This window comes from Humulus lupulus, chromosome 4 (assembly GCF_963169125.1).
Source record: "Humulus lupulus chromosome 4, drHumLupu1.1, whole genome shotgun sequence".
Taxonomy (NCBI): Eukaryota; Viridiplantae; Streptophyta; class Magnoliopsida; order Rosales; family Cannabaceae; genus Humulus; species Humulus lupulus.
In genome coordinates this window covers 230,615,444-230,631,263 of record NC_084796.1, presented here as the reverse complement: position 1 = coordinate 230,631,263, position 15,820 = coordinate 230,615,444, and positions in this window count along the sequence as shown.

The following is a 15,820-nucleotide window of genomic DNA, read 5'->3' as shown; positions in this document are numbered from 1 at the left end:
CCATTAGATGACCGCTGTCATCCATATTTCGAGCTTAGGCAACTTCCAAATTAAACCTCATAAGGTATCTTTTCAACGTTTCGCCTGGCTGTTGCCGAACATTAGTCAGAGTTGATGCCTCGGGTCTTACCCCGATCATGGCTCTGAACTGTTTCTTGAAATCCTTTGATAGTTGATCCCAAGAAGTGATCGAATGTCTTTTATATTTCTCGAACCAGCTTTTTTCTGGTCCTGTAAGCGATGCTGGAAATAACATGCATCTGAGCTCGTAACCCACATTACTTGCTCTCATTATGGTATTAAATGTACTCAGATGACTGTACGGGTCGGACTTCCCCTCAAAAGGCGGGACATGAGGGATCTGAAACCCTTGAGGAAACGGAGTGCAAGAAATATGGGGAGCGAATGGTTCAAGCTCCTCGTCAGAATCCTCATCCTGACTCCGACCTCGCTCATTTTGCAAGAGCCTAAAGGCCTTTTCTAGTTGATCAATTCTTTCTTGAAACGGGTCCGCAGGGGGTCTTGCCTGAAATTGGCTATCATTGCTCACAATTCCAGGCTTGCGCCTTCGCAGGGGATCTTTACGCCCATTTAGGAGATCTCTCAGGTCTGGGTTCGATGGATTACCACTACCCCGATTCTGATTTAGATGTTCCCGCAGGTCGGAGCGGTTCCTATGGTTTCCAGTATTTCTTCGACCTTAATCATACACGCTGACTGATCTAGTGTCTCCTGAATCATCACTGGCGAGGCTTGTTGCATGATTATTCCGAGATGGATCTCTTTCTTGCTTCCTTGTCTCTGTAGTGCGAGACTGAGACATTTGACTTCTTGTAGGCTGGGCGCCTCTCCGCTCCCTGAAGGCTTCTCTATTTCCTTGTTTCCTTCCTGCACGCCTTTCCTCATCATCTCGAACTGGTTGAGCGTTCCTGCGAGGCGGTGAAGGGTATCTTATAGGCGATGGAGGGAATCGTATGGGTGACGGTGGCTGCCATCCATTTCGAGGTCTGGACAGTCCTGAGTTCGCCCGTGTTGGGTTGGTAACATTCTTCATGTTACCAGAAATCTAAGTCCGAGCCTCTGTAGGGGCTCGGTTATTCCCAGTTTTTGCTGGTATCTCCGCAGTTGAATTAACTAGAGCCCTAGCCCGAGTACTTGTTCGGGGTGTCGAGGGAGCGGATTACTCTGCCGGTGGCGGAGGTTGCTCCGGTCTTCTTGTGGCAGCATTTTTTCGAGGTCACCCACGACGCCTATGGGGAGGAACATGCACGTCCCTCGGAGGTGGGGCTTGGTTCTCACGCGGAGGTGGGGGATGAGCCGCCTGGGCCTCCACGGCTAACCTAGCCAATTCCTCGTTCTGCTTATTGTCCTCAACCAACTGTTTTCTTTGCTGTCGGTTTTCATGTTCCACAATGGGGACATACCGTTCAAGATTACAGTACATGTCCTCATCATCCCTTGGGGCCAGAGGTGCTGGAGGTCCTCGAGAATTGGAGGACTCACTTCTCTCTTCGTTTTCCGGATTTACCACTAGCTGCTTCCCAGGGCGTCGTGGATAGTTTTCTTCAGGAATATTTTGATCATTCGCGGCCATAGCTATTCAGGGATCGTACTGCTTAAGGCTCTCAATGAAAGCACCAAATTGTTGACGCCATTTTTTGTCAACTTGAAATGTAGAGCAAGTAAACAGTAAAAACTATGGCAAGAATAACACAGTAGAACCATGAGAGTTTTTTATGTGGTTCAGCAGTTAACTCAGCCTAGTCCACGAGTCTTTTTTATTAGGACTTAGGAAATTTCTGGAAATTCGTCAGGGATGAATTCTCAAGAGATTCTCTCAAGATCACAAAATTTCGGTCCTTTACAAAGTACATGACATCTCTATTTATAGAGGAGATCTCATAATTCAATCCCACACGTTTCGGGAAGTTATTCTGTATATTAATAAATTTAATAAATTTAAAGTTTGTAACTCCTATATACAAGGAAACGTCCCCTGAAGACCAGGGGGCGTATAACCGACTAGTTAATATCCCTTTAATGTAGGGAAGTTACAACAATAAATATCTCTTGAATGCATGGACTGCGTCTCCTCAGGTGACTCACTAAGCCGTTTGAGATCAACAATCAGCATCAAGCCAGTCTAGGTCTCTGAGTAAATTACGAGTTGTATTACTTTCACCAAGACCAGCTCGGAGTGGGTAAATACCACCGAGGCCGCCTTATTCCGAGCTCACACCCATGCCAAGCTCAGGCCACTTGATCCGAGGCTACCCGACTATGGATATACTCTGATGTTCTGTTCTTCGATAAGGACTTTGAGGCTACCTATCTTCGAGGTTGCCACCTGCTTTGAGGATTTGGCGTCTAGATTACGAACATGTATTTTAGCTATCGCGAGCTCACACCTGACGAATCCATCTTTTGAGGTCACAACCTCAAGTCTCGAAATCTAGGTGTAACATGAGTGTTATTTGTAGGGTTTAAATTTTAAGATAGGTTAATACATTCGTTATCATGCCGAAATTTTGGTAAAATTAAAAAAAATAACACTCACTATAAATGAATGTTATAATTCAAAAACTACTTAATTTAGTCACTAACAGTTTTATTCTTTTGTGTGAAAGTTTAGAACAGTCATCAACTTCCCTTTTCTCTCGGCTCCTCCCTTTCTCTCTTCTGGTATGTTATTTTTTTTTCATTAAGTTTGTTTAGTCAATTGGTTCTGATGAGATTGGATATTAGTAACAGTTGATGTTGTTTTAGACTCTTTAAGATAATTTAAGTTTATATATATATAAATTGATGTTGTTATATTATTGAAGAAAAATCAACATATTGTTTCTTTTAAAAAACCATAAATAAAATGCAATTGAATATGATATTTTAAGAATTATTAAGTGTCATTTTATTAATTTTTAATTAATTGATTATTTATAAATATTATTGTTTGCTATATTTCTGATTTTTTTAATTTTAATTTTTGTTTATATTTTGGTGTGGTCGTGTGTGTATGTCTCTTCTATATAAAAAAAATGTGTAGATAACATAAATTTTATGTTTTAACAGTTTTTTATTTTTTTCCGTTAACTTTAATAGAATGTTCTTATATTTAATAGTGGATTATAAACATGATTATAAACTTAAATAAATAAATACTTAAACAAACTAAAATATGATATTTTTGAAATATTTTACGATAATTATTTAAAAATAATAAAACTATATATTTTATAACTTAAATAAAATTTAATTAAAATTAATATTATATTAAACATATAATATATATTCTTTTGTTGTCACTGCCCAATTCAAAAACTAGAACAAACATAAACTTAAACAAAAATTAATTAATTAATAAATTATAATGAGATATTTTAAAGATATTTTATAATAATTAAAATAATTAAATCATATTTATTTAAAAATAATAAAGGCATAATATATTTTTTTTATCTTATAAATTTGTGTGATAGTTTATTTTTTATCAAGTGATTGAAGCTCATTTTTTTCATCAAATTCACCAAAAGACATTGCGAGATATATTAGAAACTAAAAATAGCTTATGCATATATACCACTGTCTACATTATAACTTTTTCTATTCTTATTTTATATTTCAATTATTAATTTCTATTTAAATATTATTGTATTAAATATATATGTCATGTAAATATATATGTAGAGATTATTGATATAAATATCTATATATACTATAGAACTCTATTATATATATATTTAAAAACAGTGAACAGTTTTTCTTAAAATTATAGACAAAGTTTACAATTTTAAAACTAAACCGATCGTGCATTACACGTTGCTTCTACCTAGTATATATATATATGTGTGTGTATATATGTGCGTGCATATATATATATATGTGTGATTGTATATATAGATGTGAATGTGGGATAATTTCCCAAGAAATATTTAATGTAGTGTTCATCCTTGAAGGCTTTGTATATGGAGGCATCTCGTTATGCGAAAAGCTACTTGCCAAGGACACCTTGCTGAGCAGACCCGATGCGAGACCCTCGAGAAGCTTCCCATGCATCATGCGGAGAAGTCTCTAGACGAAGCCGCCCGACGAACCTCCTGCGCGTGCCTAAGGACCCGCGCACGGGTCCCCCAAGAAGTCACCCTCGCTATGCGAGGGCCATAGAGAGAATAGTCCCTTGCTATTCGAGGGTCGTGGCGCAAAGGGTCACTACGCGAGGCTTGATGCGCGAGGGACCGAGACACGCGGGCATGGCTCGCAGCGCGAAGGGCCAAGGTGCTAGGATGGCTCGCTGCGCGAGGGTCCAGGACACGCGGGCATGGCTCGTCGTGCGAGGGGCTGACACGCTGGGATGGCTCACAGGGTGAGAGTCCGATACACGCGAGCATGGCTCGTCGCGATGGGCCGATGCGTTGGGATGGCACGCTGCGCGAGCGGCCAAGGTACACAAAGATGACTCGTTGCGCGAGTGGCTGAGGCGCACAAGGGTGGCTCACTACGCGAGGGTCTGAGACGAGCAAGGGTGGCTTGCTACAAAGACCTCCATAGGGCTCTCCGTGCATCACGCATTGGGGTCTTTGGATAAAGGCACCCATGAGGGCCAGTCTAGCTATGCAAGATCTGGGCTAGGCCTTGTGGGCACCAATGTCACCCACCAATGGATTGGCCTGAACATATGTGCGTCACCAATGTTGCGAACTCCTCCTATGACATCTCGGGGAAACCCACTATACCGTAGAGATGGATTCCCAAGATCAACAACACTTAGCAGAATGGGAGAAAACTTGGAAATATGATGTGTCTCGAATATATAAGAAGGACCATTAGTTACAATGCACGTACAGGAGTACGAGATGTACCATCCTGAGGATGACAGAGTCGTGGCCCTGACATCCGCGTCTGACAAGTAGTGACGGTACGAATCCGTACGGAGACTGGAGGCACTACCTGAGCACCCTCGACCATATGCTATAGTCAACAGTACGATGTACTATGCCACTACTCTGGCATTGTCAAGGTAGACACCACAATGTCCTGAGCCACTACCCTGGCAATGTACCTGCGTACGTGTACTTGTATCAGGGGCCAATAGAGCCCACCTATAAATAGGCTTCGACCCCTCAGTCTGAGGGGTTGAAAAATTCTTTGTATGCATAGACAATTAAGGAATATATGATCTTTGCTCCATTGTAGTTCTGTATTTTTGCTCTTTCAAGTTCTTTTCATCTTCTTCCTAGCTATCTATCGCAATATAATTTGAGTTTTCTGACCTTATATCGTTGACGATTTCTCACTGTCATTAGTTTGGCACCATCTGTGGGAAGAACGAGTGCCAAGCCAATGTTCTTTCATCGCCTTCAAAAAGGGAAAAATGCCTAGGCATTCAAAACGCCTGCGTCAACTACAGGAAGTTGAGATTCGCCTGGACGGAGAGCAACTAAGGGCCTCCCGGAAGGAACCCCCTCCACCTAAGCACAGGGACATGCCGGAGGAACATCCTCCACCAATGGAGGAGAAGGAAGCATCATCCCCAGCTATCTGGCCCGACGGAGGTCACCCAGAACCACCAGTGCCTCCTCTTCCCCGACCCCCAGTGGCACCCAGCTCCGGCCACCGAGACCCAGGTCCCTCGACACGTAGGCCAGGCAAAAGCCCCCATGTACACTCGGTGAGTTCCAGCTCGAGGACTCGCTCCTATGTGGATGAAATTCGCGAGTAGCACAAGAAAAACTGAAAGTTTGAAGCCACACTAGAGAACATACAGGAGGTCTTAAACGACCTTCTGCAAGGAAAGTCGAGCCTACCCATTCAAAAGCACAAAGAGAAAAAGCGAGAAAGAGGGGAAATCGCTGTCCCCATGGACGATGGGATAACCCAACTCTCCACCAGCAACAACCCCCAGAAAAAATACCATGAGGGACCTAGACAGGCGAAATATCCCCAGGAGCAAAGACAGGGGAACAACGATGGTCTTAGGAACGAGGTCGAAGTCACCTCTAAGGAAACGATGCATGAACTAAGAGAAAAGCTCAATGGAAAGAGGTCAGAATTGAGGACGACACCCCTTGTGGCCCCTCCGAAGGACGGAGAAAGGAGAAAGGTCAATGTAACGCCCTGCTAATTAGGGTCTATTACCAAGTGTGTTTAAAACCAGTGTTGGACTTGCTAAACATGTCATTTGGACTAAATGTGTGATCAAGCCACTAAAGGTTTAGGTACTAAAATTCTTTGATAAAGTCAAGTGTATTTTCATTAGATTAAAAACATGTTCTTTACACAGGATCCCAAAAACATCAGTTTAAAGGTTAATTTCAAAACTCAGGTTACACAATAAGCCGACCTGGGCGTCAAAATCTGGGTTTAACCCTAGTTCCCCTGAGCATCTCGGCCGTGGTGGTTGAGCGGACCACATATGTACATATCACTACTAACGCCCTCCGACTCATGGATGGGTGAGCTTCTCTTTACCATTACCTGCACCACAAAGCACCTGTGAGCCAAAAGACTCAGCAAGAAAACATATTCAACAGCTCATAGAATAAAATGACTATCTAGCAGTAATAACTGAAACTAGTGTGTTCACTAAACAAACTGGTGACCATAAAGTCACACAAGCGCATGTCACACTTTCTTTCAAGTTGTTGGCATCCAAGCCAGTCAAGTGCATGTCACACTCCCAGGGTGGCCCAGCCATGGTGGCCTGTACTCCACGTGCATTATGCCAATCTTAGCTTATAAGTTAAGTTCTTTAAGCCCTTGACTTATAAGTCAAGCCACCACGTGCCTCCAACTTATAAGTTGAAGCCTTGGGACTCTCAACTTATAAGGCGAGTCTCCCAGAGTCCAATATATTCTCAACTAATGAGTTGATCCCCACTTAACACCCAATCCTCTAGCTTTTAAACTAAGCTTCACAGTCCTAACAGACAGTCACATGTTTTGTATAGCATATCCATCAACAATCACAATGCAATACAATACGTTCACTCAGCAGTCATAAGCATAATCATAATTATGCACATTACCATGTTTCTAATCAAATATTTACAAACATAATTATAATCATGTTCATCACCTTGACTAAGCTCTAATCACACATTCACATAACAGGTGCATTTTTCTTACCTTTGGTCCGTATGCAAGTTACTATTGACGGCCCTTTGAGTACGATCCTCGATTCAAGCCCATGGCGTAAACCTAGTCACAATCGCAATAAGGACGTCCCATCAACAACAGGTAAATAAAAGCTTCCAAACAAAATCTTAACTTCCAGGACATCGAATTCCACTTAACAAGGAAGTAGAATCGATCTCGAGCCCAAATGGTTAAGTTCCCAATCTAAAAATCCCATTTAAGCCAAAATTCCCCTTAAGGGTCGCGGCCCCTCACACCCGAGCCGTGACCCGCCTCTAATTCCAGAGGCTCAGCCTCCCTGGAAACCAACGCTCGCCGTGGCGCGCCCATGAGGCGCCGCGGCCCGCCCCTGCCACTGAGCCCTGCTGGCTCAAAATTCCCTTCGCAGGTCGCAGCTCAACCCCACGAACCCAGAAATTTCTGGGTTTTTCTTCAACCGAACCCAACTAAAACTCATTCAATTTCATCCCACTCCTCCAATTCAATTCCCACAATCTATATACTCATTCTCACCAATCAAACCCAACTAATTATCATGGTACAACTCATCAAAGTCCCCAAACCCAACCTCCCATCTTTCAAGCATGCATAAACACCATAGTTCTAAATAAACCAGCCGAATTAACTTAATAACTTTTAGTTCAGAATCTTACCTTAGCTGAGATGAATCACTTGAGCTAAGCCTCTGTTTTCCCCAAGCCTAACACCTTGATTTCCCAAGCTTTACTCTTCAATTTCCCAAAAACAACTCAAGCATCCATGGAGCATAAAGAGAACGTGAGAGAGAGAAAGAGAGTGCTACTACTGTTTTCCTTTATTCCTTAGCCTTCTCAAACATTCCCAGCTTATCTTACATTACACTTAAAGAGAAAATGACCATTTTGCCCCTTGCCCTTAGCTTATACCTCAAATGTTCACAAGGGAAATTTGTCATTTGCTTTAAATCCCGCTATCAACAATTTTCATCCTATAATTCTCGCTACTTCCAATATTCTCACACGATTACCAATAAATTCCCATTACCCACTAATTCCCGGTAATGTACTAAATTACTAAAATACCCCTAAGCTCACCCCGAGCCGGGTATTAAGACCCCATTGTGACTTTTCCGCTAACTTGCTCATTGGGATCGCCTCCCGTCGAATAACTCAAATATATCCACATAATAATGTGGTCTCAATCACACAAACACATATTTGCATTTATACCCCAAACAGGTCAAATTACTAATATACCCTTCTTATAAGACACGGGCCCACATACACATATTTAATATCTCCAACATACAAGCATGATTATATTATAATATAATTCACATAATAACTCAACTATTGCCTCCCAGCCCCCTAATCCAGGCACTAAGCCATATTAGGAAATTTGGGATGTTACAGTCAATCCCACTGAGATAAGGGAATCCTTGCATAAGAGGCGACAAGAACTAGACACTGAGATGAGGAGTCGTCGGAGCAAGATTTTCACAGCGACCGGGGGGCACATTAACGATGAATAATTCAACTACGAGTCACCTTTCACACGAGAAATCCAGTTGGAGTGACTCCCGGCCAACTTTAAAGAACCCCATGTGACCCCATACGAGGGTACCTCGGACCCCAAGTACCACTTGGATGCCTTCAATGATTTAATGAAGTTGAGAGGGATCAATAGCAGAGTGAGGTGTCACTGTTTCACTGTCACGCTGAAAGGGCCTACTTACAAATGGTTTAAGAGGCTGAGGCCGGGGACCATTAGGTCATGGCAGCAGTTTTCCGACGAGTTTCTCCAACAACATCATGCCGGGCACCAGTCTTGCTTACATAAGCAAGGTGAAGGAGAAAGTTTAAAGAGCTATATTCATAGGTTCAACATGGAGGCGGCCAAGGTGGGAAGCCTGACCAGGGGAGAACTCAAGATGGAAATCACGGCTGGAGTGCACCCACATAGCAAGCTTTGGGATAATATGCTCAAAAGGGAAGTCACTGACTTAGATGACTTCTACGAAAGGGCACAAAAGTACATTCGTGTCGAGGACGACCATGAGAACTTAAAGGTGAGAAAAAACAAATCCCATGTTAAGCCCTCAACCCATGAAGGATCGAATGGGACAAAAAAGAAGAGGACGTACGAGGGGGCGAAAGATGACCACCAGAGAAGGCCCAAACATGGGAGTGACCCCAAGCAAGCGGCTTACACCTTCTATATAAACCTGACGAACATCAGAGAACATATCTATCACACGAATGAAGGTTGGGTTCCCTTCAAGAGGCCCCCGCCGATGAGAAAAGATCGGTCCAAGAGGGACCCTAGCAAATACTGTCAGTACCACAAGGACATCAACCATACCTCGGCAAAATGCACCCATTTGAAGGAAGAAATTGAAGAGCTCATACGTAGGGGGCACCTCGGCAGATATGTCAGAAGGGAAAATTAGAAATTAGAGGATGAGTCGGTGATATCTCAGGCTCGAGAAAGAGCCCTAGAGATACAAGGAGAGGTGAGAACGATCTTTGGAGGTCCGGGGTTTGGAGGAGAGTCCAGGAAGGGTCGAAACAGGTATGCTAGAGAAGCCAGACGGAGTCCACCACCATGTTTCATGAGTTTGGACCAACGACCCCCAAAAAACTTTAAGGGAGAAAATGATTCAATCACTCTCATGGAGGAGGATGCACGAGGGGTGCACTTTCCCCACAATGATCCTCTGGTGTTGACGGTTCAATTGGCTAACATGCGGGTGCATCGAGTCCTCGTAGACAACGGAAGTTCCATGGATTTCTTATATCACTCCGCCTTGGAAAAGCTGGGTTTGGGCATCAGACACTTGAAACCTTGCCAATCCTCCTCGTACGGATTCACTGGGGACTCGATACAACCCTTAGGGGTGATCGAATTGGCACTCACCATGAGAGAACAACCCAGACAGACTACAGTCATGGCAAACTTCATCATGGTAGACTGTGTTTCAACTTTCAATGCTGTATTGGGGAGACCATCCCTAAGAGAATTGAAAGCGATAACTTCAATATATCACCTAGCCATCAAGTTCCCAACTCCCGGTGGAATGGCAAGTATGAAAGGAGAATAGAGAGAAGCAAGGGAGTGTTATAACACCTCCCTTCGCACGTCTCTGAAACCACGAGAACCAATGGCGATGGTAGTACATGGAGGTGCAAACCCGCAGGAACTAGACCCCAGAATTATGGAGGGGCTAGGGGCGGAACCCGTGGAGGAGGTAGAGGAAATCCTGGTGATGGAAGAGCCATGGCGAAAGTTGAAGGTGGGAAAAAACCTTCAGGACGACACGAAGGAGAAGTTGGTGAGGTTTTTGAAGGACAATCTAGATCTATTCGCCTAGAGTCACGAAGACATAGTAAGGATAGATCCTGCGATCATGTGGCACCATTTGAATATCACCCCCGAGGCAAGGCCTGTTAGGCAGAAAAGACGAGCGCTTGACCTAAAGAGGTACATAACCTTAAAGATGGAGGTTGACAAATTGAAGGTGAATGGGTTCATCCCCGAATCATTCTATCCTGTATGGGTATCTAACCCTGTACTAGTCCCGAAACCGAATGGAAAATGGAGGACTTGTGTGGACTTCTCAAACCTCAATAAGGCTTGTCCTAAGGACTGTTTTCCGCTTCCAAGAATAGATCAACTGGTGGATGCGACGGCCGGGCACGAGTTACTTAGCCTCATGGACGCCTACTCTGGATACAACCAGATACTTATGAACCCAGCTGACGAAGAGCATACATCATTCATAACGGATAAAGGACTCTACTGCTTTAGAGTGATGCCTTTCGGATTGAAGAACGCAGGTGCCACCTATCAAAGATTGGTGAACAAAATGTTCGCTAACCAGATAGGAAGGAACATGGAAGTATACGCTGACGATATGTCAGTGAAGACCAAAAATTCCGTAGAACTCAACAGGGACCTAGGTGAGATATTCGACACACTCAGGAGGTACTGAATGAAGCTGAATCCACTCAAGTGCACTTTCGGTGTCTCTTCGGGAAAGTTCTTGGGTTTCATGGTCAACTCCAAAGGCATCAAAGTTAATCCTGATAACATAAGGGCCTTAATAGAAATGAGCCCACCCAAGAATAAGAAGAAGGTGCAATGTCTAATGGGATGAGTGGCAGCCCTTAACAGATTCATTTCAAGGTCTATAGACAAGTGTCTCCCCTTCTTCAACATCCTAAAAGGGAGCAAAAAGTTCGCTTGGGATGGAGAATGTGATGCTTTTAACAAGTTGAAGGAACACTTAGGGAGGCCACCCTTGTTGGCTAAACCTGAAAAGGGTGAAAGACTATACTTATACTTAGTAGTATCCAAGCATGCCATAAGCTCTGCCCTGGTTAGGGGAGAGAAGAGGCATCAACAACCCGTGTACTACGTCAGCAAACGGTTGGTAGATGCGGAGAATCGATACCTGGAGATAGAGAAGTTAGCATACGCATTAGTCATGGCCTCAAGGAAGTTAAGGCCCTACTTCCATGCCCATGCGATCAAGGTACTCACTGATAGTCCTTTAAGATAGGTCTTGCATAAACTTGACACCTCAGGAAGACAGATGAAATGGTCGATTGAGTTGAGTTAATTCGACATCACTTATACCCCAAGGACCTCCATCAATGGGCAAGTGCTTGCGGACTTCATAGTGGAGTTCACCTGTTGACCGAATGAAGGAAGAGATGAAGGAGAGGGACAGTCGGTTGGAGAAGGAGAGTAAAGGAATTTTGAGGAATGGAGCTTGCATGTGGATGGAGCATCCAACAAAGGAGGAGCTAGAGCAGGTATCATGATGACTGGACCTGGGGGACACAAGATGTACTGCGCGATACAGTTTGGGTTTGAAGCCTCGAACAACGAGACAGAATACGAAGTGCTCCTAGCTGGGTTGCGGTTGGCCCAGGGGTTAAAGGTTACACATTTACACATTTTTAGTGACTCACAGTTGGTGGTGTTCCAGGTGAAGGGCGAGTATCAAGCGAGGGGTCCTAAGATGGCTGCATACTTGGAAAGGGTAAGAGGCTATCTGGGGCAGTTGGTGGGGTATAGCATAGAGCAAATCCCAAGAGAGAGGAATACCCATGCTGATGCCCTCGCAAAGCTGGCTTCTACTAAGGATGGGGATATTCTTGAATCAGTGCCTGTGGAATACTTACCGAGGCCAAGCATCATTGATTCAGACATTCTTATGATTAGCATCCCAAAGTAGTCATGGGCTGACGCAATTATAAGCTACCTGAGGGATGGAGTTTTGCCAACAGACAAAAGGGAGGCTTGAAGGCTGGTGTAAGGCTACCCGATACACCTTAGTAGACGGGATCTTGTATAAGAGAGGATTTTTTGTGCCGCTCTTGCGGTGTGTTGGTGAGGAGGAGGTGATGAAAGTGCTATATGAAAACATGAAGGCGAGTGTGGAAACCATGTGAGTGGACCATCCACAGCTTGAAAATCCATAAGGCAAGGGTACTACTGGCCCTCCATGGAGAGGGATGAAAAGGACTTCGCGAGAAAATGTGACAAATTCCAGAGACACGCGAACTACTCCTGGAAACCCCTGAATGAGTTAACTTGCCTGACTAGCCCTTGGCGTTTTGCTATCTGGGGGATAGACCTGATCGGCGCCCTTCCCACAGTCAAAGGTAGAGCAAAGTACGCAGTCGTAGCCGTAGATTACTTCACCAAGTGGGTTGAAGCAAAACCTCTAGTAAAAACAACGGCCACGCATATCACCACCTTTGTCAACAAATTCATTTTTTGTAGATGCGGAGTACCTTACAAAATCATTTCTGACAATAGTACCCAGTTTAAGGGGGTAACGTTCGAGGAGTACTGTAGGGAAAGAGGAATAAGGAGATGCTTCTCAGCTGTTGTACATCCACAGGCTAATGGGCAGGTGGAAGCCATTAACAATGTCCTTAAGAAGAACTTAAAAACAAAGCTAGAGAAGATGAAGGGAGTCTGGGTTGAGGAGCTACCTAATGTGCTCTGGGCCTACAGGACCACCCCGCGCACAACCACTGGGGAGACCCCTTTCGCCTTAGCATACAGATGTGAGGTTGTTCTCCTGATTGAGATATAGGTTAAATCCTTTAGGATGCAGGCATACGAGGACCAGGTCAACCATGCCGCAATGGCCAAAAGCTTAGACATGTTAGAAGAAAGAAGGGAAAGGGCACAAATGAGAGTGGCGGTATACCAGCAGCGGGCAGCAAGGCACTACAACTCAAGGGTGTGAGAGAGAATGTTCAGGGTAGGAAACTTGGTACTAAGAAAAGTACTCCCCAACACGCGAGACCTAGGGGCAGGGGTACTAGGGGCAAACTGGGAAGGACCCTACCAAGTCGCTCAATGCATACCACCAAACACCTATAAACTGGCGCGCATGGATTACACCGTCATACCTCGAGCATGGAATGTGGAACACCTCAAGAAATACTACCAGTAAGACTTCCATATCCAATGCAAAAACTATCCATGTTTAGTTGTTGCATGTTATGTTAACTTAGTAGATAAGAATCAAATAGGTTACCCAGATAACCTCCCAAGTAGATATAACCATTTCATATATGTCATTGTAACTTGCCTATTATAAATGAAATTGTTCGCAACTTCGCATGTTATTTTTCTTCTCTATGTGAGCATCCACCAAAGTGTCTGCTGGAATAAATTTCACCAAGCACTTGGGGGGGTAGGACAGGAGGCACGCGTATAGGCAAAAAGAAAAAAACGCATATCTCTTATATTCAAAAGGATTAGCTACCCTTATGAATATCAAGGGTACAGTTTAAAGAAACAAAAGAGATGACCTCCAACCAAAGGCTGACACCCCTGTAGGGAATGAGGCTGTAAGGAAGGAATCTCCCAATAAGTCTAGAACGGCCACTAAGCCGGCTAGCAGAAAAGGATCCTAAAAGAGACCATTAAAGAAATAGTACTATGCATAATGACGAGAAGGAAGCTTCTTGCAAAAAGTAACAAGCGCGCGTAAAGAATTTAAAGGACCCCGAGAACCCAATGGGTTAACATGTCCTTACAAGTATAGTCAAGGTGCACCAGAAATATTATCATCATCAGATCAAGGAAGAGATATGTAATCCAAAAATAATAATAATAATAAGAGGGACTTACCAAAGTTCCTTAAGTTTGATGAACAAAAAAAAAAAAAAGAGAGAGAGAAAGGGGAAATAATACGAGGGATTACGTGGCAATAACATATATAAGCCAAATACAAAGGGATCTACAAGTTTCCATCCCGACCCTTCCACTCAGAGATTTTCTCAACTGCATAATCTCTAAAGGGAGACAGGTCAACAACAGGGTTGGTCCTCCATACGGCATGCAACGTACGCTCAACTGTGTCGTTCTCGGCATTCACAAGCTCAGCCTCGAGCGCAGTAATCCTATCATTTAAAGTATGGATGGTAGCTTCCATCCGGGTGTTGGAGTGAGAAGTCGATGCAACCTGGGCTAAAGCGGCATCTCTCTGGTGAACCGCCTCAGTCAGTTGACTCGACAAGACATCCTTCGCCTCCTCGGCCATCAAGGGATTCCCTAGTGCCTCCTCGAGCTCGCATTGTAGTCGTTGGGTTGATGTAGAGTTTGAGGCAATAATCCCGTGACTCAGGATAGAAGCCTAAGTAAGGGCAAAAACATAGAATAAATCCTCCAAGGTCAAGTGATATCAAAACAAAAAAAAAAATATAAAAAATGAATAAATGGAATGTCTCGACAAATACCTGCAAGGAAGTTCACATATAAGCAACTTATAGCTCAGCGTCAGTATGTCGTGCAAGGATTCCCACTCGCCTTTGGGAAGGTTTCCTAGATGATGGCTCATGGCTTCCCCATACTGGCTTTCCAGAGGGTGGTCTTCAGAAGCAAAAGCATAAGCTTGACGGGGGGAAATGTGTTCGCCAGCCGAGACGCGCTTTGATAGGGAAGGGGACCGAGAAGGTCCTGATCCATCCGCAGAGCTTCGGGGGGCAGAGGAGCGCGGAGTCATCTCTTTAGGTAAAGAGGCACCCAAGGAAGCTCGCCTAGAACACCCCACGAGGGTAGAGAAGCCCCAACAAAAGAAGGAATAACAAATTCCTTTTAGGCACAGAAGTGCGGGGGACAGAGGCGTTGAAGGCAAACTCATCGCCAGGCATCGATGGTGGCACCCGAGAGGTAACACCATCGGTATGTCCGTCGTCGACCACGTCCCTAGCCCTGCCGGCCAAGGAGTGCAGACACGAGTAGTTCTCCGACTCCATCGCCTCCTCTGTGTCCATATGATCACCCGATGGGTAAACATAGTCTGTATCAACTGCCTTGTCATAATTACCTTCATCATGGTCATATAGCCACGAACCTGCTGATTTAGATGAGACGAAGCATAAAGAGATGGCTTGGTCCGGGGACAGGAGCTTGTACAAGTGAAGGTTGCTCTTTGTAAAATAGGCACAGGCTAGTTTGCATTTAGCCTGCAAGTCCAGGATCTTCATCACTCGATCGCGAGCCGATGTTTTCAAGGTAGAGCCGACAATCCCTATGATACCTGCCATCAAGAGAAAAGAAATAACTGTAGTTAGATAACCATAAAATAAAAGCAGAGTAAAAGAGAAACCTCTCATGTATGAACTCAAAGTGAGAATTGTCTTACATGGAGCGTTGAAGTGAGTGTGTCAGGTGGACA